This window comes from Hibiscus syriacus, unplaced genomic scaffold, assembly GCF_006381635.1.
Source record: "Hibiscus syriacus cultivar Baekdansim isolate YM2019G1 unplaced genomic scaffold, ASM638163v2 tig00110578_pilon, whole genome shotgun sequence".
Classification (NCBI taxonomy): Eukaryota; Viridiplantae; Streptophyta; class Magnoliopsida; order Malvales; family Malvaceae; genus Hibiscus; species Hibiscus syriacus.
The window spans coordinates 853,081-861,842 of NW_024062789.1; the positions used below are offsets into that span (position 1 = coordinate 853,081).

Here is an 8,762-nt window from a genome sequence, read left to right on the forward strand (position 1 = left end):
ATAGTAAAATAATGAAAATTTTGCAGGATGTATGGTTGGGAACTCAGTTGCTATTTGTCGACCTCACAGTTTCCCTGGAGCTACTTTCAAAGCAATTGCGAGGCCAGAAGGTCACAGCCAGAGAAAAAAGGAAGTTAAAAAGAACATTGAATGACATTGCTACACTTATTCCTGTTACAATTCTAATGCTCCTTCCCGTAAGCATTTTAACTCCTCTCACCAATGCTTTCATCACTCATAGGATGATTTGCTATGATGAAACCTTTTTTGAAACATCTCATTTACATCCTTTCATTATGCTTAGTTTAGGTTACCAACCAAGTTTTTGTTCCTAGAATGTAGTCATCATCTGCAAAGCAATCCCCCACAATTATTTGCAGTTCCAAAGGCCTTCCATGTTTACTTGTAGATAAAGCATCATGCTTAGTTTTGCATGTGCACTCTAATGCATGCATGCTGCTCATGTCTTTTCAGTGCTCATCTCAGTAGCTATGTTGCTTTTGACACTTCATATTCTATTAAGTTCTTTGTCCGATATTTGTGAAACACATATATCCATTTCGGAACCATACCTATGTCCAATATTCACCATCAAGTCTGAATAACATGCAATAGGTTATGTAATTTTCTTTTATATATTTGAATGGCCAGGTATCAGCTGTAGGTCATGCTGCAATGCTAGCAGCAATCAACAAGTACATACCATCTTTGGTAAAGAGGCCTCATTGTTGTCTCTTCTTTCTATTTATGTTAACCCTTTTAAAACTTTGTGCTAAATCCTAGTTTCATTTATTTCCCCAACTAGATTCCATCACCATATACTTCTGAGCGTTTGGATGTTGCGAAACAACTGAAAAGAACCAAGAAGATGGAAGTTACATCGTGGAGCAACCTTGAAGACTCTACCTCCTAAACATCTTTTTTCGGGTTTAACCATATGTATCTTTGTCTGTTTTACAATCTGTTTTGAGTTTAACCATAGGTATCTTTGTCCGTTTTACGATCCAAAAATAATCATGTTCAGGTCATAGTAGTATTCAGGTAAAGCCCCTCCCAACACCTCTTAAGCCATATAAACTCAAAATCCCGGTTTCACATTTGATTACAGGCATTTGAGCTTACAATTTATAATTTGTACATACCACATTGATATGTAGATACGCTCAGAAGTGAATATAACTTTGGATGTATAAATATTTATATTATCTGATTTCTTTCTCTAAATATATGCGACTCGTATCATTATTAAATATTTGTCATGATAGAGTCTGTGAACGTAACGAGCTTAAAATTAAGCTTCTTCAAATGTACTGGATTTTTTATGTAATATATCTCTTCAAGTATGATATTCTCTTATCTGATACTTATTCCAAGTGTAGACGACATGGGTATAAAATGCTATAACCACCTATTCTAGAAATTGTTAGCAACTTTATTGTTAAATTTATATCTACTATCAAATTTTCAATCACATAACTTTTAAAGTTGGCATCTTCTTTATTTCAAGATGCTAACAGTTAAATTTGATTTGTTAAATCTAAAAGGTAGATAGACTACATTCTTGATTTTTTTTAAAAAATAAATAAATAAATTCCAAATGTACATGGCATATGATCTTGGAACACATTTTGACCTAATGATAAAATCAACATTTGTATATATATATATATAAAGCAAACAAGAATTCTGAAAAAAATCATATCAACTGCCTTTAAATTTTCATTGATAACAAAATGCATATTTATTTGTAATCCCACAAGGAAGAATATAAATGTCGTTAAAATTTAATCATATACTTGGTATCGTTTGCATTCTATAACCACACTCGGAAATGCAAAAGGCTCGTAGCACAAAGCCCATAATTAATTTCACATGGAACATTGATTTATAAAAGCTAAAAAAGTCATTTCTATAAATTTAAGACAACATTTGCAGGCATTTTAACAGATCAAACCTGCCGTTCCTGTACATTGTCTCAGTCGAAATGCTTTGCCGTGGAAATAAGGATTTCTTGTGGTTGCATTGCCAATGGAAAAAACAAGCTGCACAAAACTCTACAATTCCATTAAAAGAAAAATAAATTGTGAAAAAAAAACATTTTCCCAACACGTTCCTCACTTGTTTTACATGCAATGCAATGGTCAAAGCTGCATGTATTGCTTCAAAAGCTATTACCATTATTCCAAGACCATACCTTACACTGTCCTCTTTGGATCACGAGAGGTTGCAAGATGGTTCTATAACACTCCTAACTCGTATCCGACCCGGATACGAATCCGAAGTGTCACATTGATTTTTCAAATCATTTACTTTTACAAGATAGTTGAAAATTTAAATGCACATTAAAATAAAACTGAATAATTTACATTAAATACAATCACATAGTTTTACAAAACCGATCAGAGCATATACGATTTAAACATTTAATTACATGCCAACTAAACTTAATATAACAAAATACATACAGTTCAAATCGTTTCTGATCTGATTTTCAAGTAGGGTATGTTGTTCTGACTTGCTTAGCTTTAATCTCCTTGCTTCTTTGTACCTACGTGTGCAACACTCACACGCTAAGTCTTTGACTTAGTGAGGCATATAATGCATAATTAGAACATTAAAACATGTAATTACATAATTAACTTTTATAAACATAATAAGTACATAAACTATCATACACTTCACCCAACAAGAAGATGTAATATTATGCACTGTTTATTCATGTTATTTCTTTTTAACATCCCATGGTATATTCTTGAGAAATAAAATCCTAAAACACTTGACATATTCTAAATATATCATAAAATCATATAAAGAAACTATGGAACATTTCATATAACAAAAGCTTATATGCATATATATATCATAAACATCATTATCATTATCATTCACTATTCATTTATATCCTTTCTTTCAATAGTCCATGTATATCATTGAGAACTTAAGGTATGTGAGTGCATTGAGGTTGTGCACAAATGTTGTCATCACAGCTCGTATAAATTGCACCGAAGTGCCGCGTAGAAATTGCTCCGAAGTGCCACATAGAAATGTCCAGAAGGACCACATAGTATTGTCCCGAAGGACCGCGTAGAACCCTCAACTCTTGGCATGCCAATTATACCCTTAGCTCTCATATCACATACTTATGGGCTTTGTCATTTACACATTTCACATATTCATATAATCACGTAGTTCAATATCACATAGACATATAATCACACAAGTCCTTGTTACGTAGCTTATATCACATATTCATATAATCACTTATGTCAATACCACATAGCTTATATCATATTCTCATGTAATCGCATAGGTCAATGTTATTTAGCTTATCTCACTTTTTTATTTAATCACATAGGTCAATTATACCAGTTCACATAGGTTATCACACATATATGTATTCATATAACTCATGATCACATAACTTATATCTTTTTCTCATATATCCACATAGATCATGTAACATAAAGTATAACATGTAACACAAAGTATAACATGTAACACATAGCTCATGTATAACAATACACGTAACATATAAACATATGCTTGTACTCATGTACACATAGAAACCATATCAATAATATACTTGTATTCATAAAATCGTGCAATCTAAAATTGGAAATAGACTCATCGCAAGTCTTATTTCCCATATCACCATATATTATAGTAGTATGCACTCACCTTAGCCTCACTTAGTCAAAGCAAAACATTCTAGATCGATCTTACAACTTTGAATCGTCCGGATCTTGCCTTCGTTCAATGTCAAAAATGAATATCGAAATTCATAATACTACAAATCAATCACCAATAGCTTAAGCTAAACGAAGCACTTAATTCACCATTGCACTTTGAATAGTATCGTACCCAAGGTACAATACTTGTACTTTCTTATTGTGGTATCGATACTATACTTTAGTATCGATACCCTTTCTATATTATGGAATTTGTTTCTAAAAATGGCACCGATACTTTAACATTGGTATCGATAACCCTAGTACCGATACTACTACTTGGATATCGATACTCTTTGAATGATTCATCAATTTTTAACTTATGTTATCGATATTGTTCATTCAGTATCAATACCCAGACCCAAATATCACCTATTTTCACTTTGAAGTATCGGTACTATTCATCCAGTACTGATACCCCTTGCCCATAACTTATTCATTTTACCTGAAAATTTTCCAAAACTTTACTAACTTCCTCACTTTACTCTTTTTTAAACCTTTGAACTCAAGTACACCTATTCAAATCAACTTATATTACTTTAATACATCTTAACATCCAAAATCTAACTAGAATACTTGAAACTAAAAATCTTACCAAATATTCAATTTTGTTATTAATCTTCTCTAAACTCTTAAATCTCTTATTCTAACTGATGACAAGTCAAATATGACTTCAAATTCCATTTACAAACTCTTTCTCAACAATTCACTTAAAAACCTTTATATTCAATCTCCATAACTTACAAATCTTTTATTTTTTACTTCTCTTTAAACTTCCTTAAGCTTTCCTAACACCCCAAGAATTAAAATCAACTTAAAAATTCAAGAAATAACAAACTTAGAGTTCTCTTACCTTATCCAAGCACTCACGTAGAGAAAGAGGAAGAAGGGATGAAGACAGGATTCCACATTTCTCTGTAAATTTTCCTTTCCTTCCACGTGTATATAATAGATCACTAATCAATTTTAAATTCATTAATTATCAAAAGACCAAAATGCCCCTTCCTCTTTTAATCTCTGTTAAACAATATTTCACAAAAATATTCCAAATAAATCCCTAAACTTTTAAATTTTTCAAAATTGACCACAAAATTTCAAAAACTTACATTTTAACCACTAGCCCTATTTTTGGAATGTTACAGGTCCTGTATAATCCACAAATAGCTAACCAAAATAGAAAATGCTACAACTTCAAAACTTACCAAAATAAAATCAAATGCTCTGGTATCCTCCTTGGAACTATTCATTATTGAACTAGCCGTTTGAGTTGGAAAATTTGACTGGAAAATATCAGTAAAAGGTGGTCCTCCATTTGATCAACTGGAAACATGATTAATCCCAATATTTTGTGCATTAAGATTACCAAAGTGTTGTAAGTTAGACATTGCAGCAAGCAATTGCTGCTGAGCAAAGAAACTCCCCACAGCACCGTAATTCATAGGCTGAGAAGAAAAGGCTGGGTTCAACATTATTCCAGGAGGAATGGCATATGACATAGTTCATAAAGGAAACATTGCATTTGTAGTCATCCCAGTGGCTTGAGAACCAAGAATACCGCTTAAAGCATCATTAGAAGCTTGATGGCTAGAATGAGTGTTGATGTTGGCAAATATATTTTCAGGGCCCTCAGAAGTGATTCCTTTCTGCTTCGGATTAGATAGATTTTCTTTCATCGATAAGCCAGCCATTAAATCATTAATGGAGTTGTTTTTATTCTCTGGCTCAAATGGAGTTTCAGAAGTGGTCCCAAAGATATCAATTAGTTCAGATTTTTTATTTGCAGCCACATGATTACTATTGATAACTGACTTGTCATCTATTGTTATCCCAGAGAAGAGATCAACCACATTTTCTCTACTCTCACCAGTGTGAAATGAGACACCTACAAAGGGATCGTCATCATCTTTCTGTTCGGTGGCACCAATACCAGCATCTATACCATCTCCAAACAAGTCATCAATAAGCGGGGTTGTAGTCAGGTTTGCAGTATTTTGATTATTTGGGTCTTTTGAGGAAGTATCTTGTCCATCATAATACTAGCCAAGCCACCAGCTTGTTCCCCATTCAAAAGGATCAACACCTGTATATCAAGATCACTCGATTTCATTCGCAGAAAATAATATATTACCAGCTATAAATCAGCACCAAATACATAATAACTAATAAAGCTCATATAACATTAAGAATCATGGCAATTAAAGTGAAGATTAAGCACAATGATCATACAAAGAACATGAAACAAAGAACATGAATAAGAAAGCAATTGAAATATAATGTGACGACTGCAAGAACCAATCCTAGATGTCTTGATCTATAGGCTTGAACAAAAGTAAGAATAAATATGCCCTCAATAAAAAATAAAGAGTAAACAACATGAAGGGTCAAAATTCTTTTTTGAACAGTTGTTTAAGGGGAAAACAAACAAGCATATAAAAATAAATATAATAGATAATAAAATTTCCTTTTTCTAATTTAAAAGAAGAAACTAATACTCTACATCAACTTAGATTTGCATAATATATTCCATTAGTAAATGCATGGCCTTAATGAATCCAAACAGGAAGGAAAGATCAATCATTCTCCCTACCGTAAACCAAAAAACAACCATCATCCAAAAAGAACTTTAACTGAAATTTTCCATAGGCTCAAAGCAAGTTCTCAAGCATAAATTAGTTGAATTTTCTTTTATCCCCCATGAATTCAGTTTACTCTATTTAATCAGCTTGTTTTAGCTGTGCTTAGCAAAACAAAGCGAGAGAAAAAACAAAAAGAAAACCATACAATCATGGCACCAAAAAAGGCATCCTAGACAGGACCTTAAATTTTAAAAAGAATGATGTTTTTTCAGGTTAAAGGAAAGGAAAAACAGAAGGTTGACTAAGATAAATACCTTGTTGGTCTTTTCTCTGAGAGAAGCTTGGGGAGACTCGGAACATCTCGAAACAATAGCTTTGTTCTCAGTAAAATAAGAAGCCACAATTACAAAAATGCTCATCTTTCTTTCTTCTCAAAATGGACTCAAGCACACACATAGCTTTCATGCGAACCTGACCATAAAATAATTCATGTTAAGGTTAAAAGATAACTAAAAAAACAAATACTCCATTCATTGTTTTTGAAGAAATCAATACAGATTTATCACCAATATGAAACACGATCACATAACGAGAACAAACAAATAGTTTGATTGCATGATTGTCAAGTGTTCAAGATGATAATGGATTGGGTAGATTTCCTGCGTAAAGTTAAGTAACCCTCACCCTGTGGCCTTGTCATAAAATGATTCATCGCATAGAAGCGAAGAGTTACCTGCCACACTGGAGATAGAAGCTTAGATTCAAGAGCATGACTTACAGCCAATGCATCAAGCCTTGCAGCCTCCATAAGGAAAGCCTGAATAGCATCACGGGTAGGTTGTAGTCGTACACCACGAGATGTAACTATGGTTTCCAACAATCTCTCTTCACGAGTTTTAGACTCTGAATGATTTGAGCTAGATTCGACACTTGTTTCCGCCTTTAATACTCTTGAATCCTGCCCCTAAGGTCCACTAGAAATATTCCTAGAAACCTCCCGAGTGTCACTGTGCAATTCAACTGGATCATACCTATCAGAATTATCAATTTCTGTAGTCAACGACCTTCGAAGAGCAGGACTTTTGTAGTTTCCATTATCATTCTTTCTAACTGAACGACCCTGAGTGAAACTACTAATTCCCTGTTTGATAGAAGAACTTCCAATACCAACTACCTCACTTAGAAAAGATTTCTTCTCACTCGATGGCATTTCAAAGTTTGTGTTGCCAAATCCTTCTATTCGTTTGTTAAAGTCATCTACTGGAGGAGGCTTACTAGTATTATTTTCCTCTGAAAATATAGCAGAAATGGCCTCATGAGCTGTTTCCCGCACGGCCTTATTAAGTGCATCCCCCTTCAAAGGATCCGGCTGCCCCTTATAATGAAATAACTGACGTACAGCTACTGAGTTCCTCTGCATCTCTCTACTAAACTCCACACCAGACTTTCCCACTGCATATTTGATCAGCCTCAAAGCCTGCAAAAATCACACCACCCACTGAGTATCATGTTTTAATAATTCAAAATTATGAAACAACTAGCCTACACATTAAACAGGCAACATTTACATACCAAAAACTTCTTCGCCTTAAAAGGATATTAGGCTTCTATGATTGTTATTTTTTGTTAATATACTTTTTCTTTTAGTTTCGATTATATGCAAAAACAAAGTGATTCTTTGGTACTGATATTTAACAACTTCGCTAAAATTTTATAACCATTACCTACTACTCAAGTAAAATTGAGTTAAAGTTCTCAATTCTTAAGAACTTTCTCGGACTTTTCTTTTTTCGGTTAAAACAACAGATACCGTTACAACTGTCTAGATTCCATCATACAACCAAACAGAAATGAAAATTCAAAGCGAATTGAAAGAAATTGCCTTCTGCTTGACAATAAGACTTTGTGATCGAGTCGCTTCAAGATAAACTCTGACACCTCTTTAACAACACTAACATGCACCGATCTCAAGAGCTCGCAGATCACTTCTAACTTATAAACGGGGGTTACTTTATCTTCATCCGAGGTTGCCCCATCGATCATCCGCGATCTCCAGTACGACTCCAACGCTCGCCTTCTGGAATCCATTTATAAATAAAAAAGGACCAACAACACACAAATTGTTTGATTGAATTTCAAGGTTTAAGATCGATCTATTTGCTTGATCGATTGGTTGAAGGGCTGTCAAAAAAGGGACGGACATGATCGAGACTAATTGGAAATTGAATAGGACTTGTGTTTTTTCTTTCAATTTTGCAATTTGATTTCTTTTCCTTCTAGTAATTAGGGAAAGAAAGAGCAAAGAGCAAGAATCTGAAAACCTGGAATTATGGACAGCACTGTGCGAATGATATTCACGTAATTGTTGTCCTGAAAGGAAATTTATTGAATCGCGTTTTTAAATTTGATCTTTGCCCATTGCTGTTAGTACCGTTTGTTTATGTCTGGGCCCGGCCCT

At 33.7% G+C, this 8,762-nt stretch overlaps 1 pseudogene; it reads right to left on the minus strand.

The window, feature by feature from the left end:
- Positions 1-4,864: 4,864 nt before the first annotated feature.
- Positions 4,865-8,392, minus strand: LOC120133271 (annotated as a pseudogene).
- Positions 8,393-8,762: the final 370 nt, after the last annotated feature.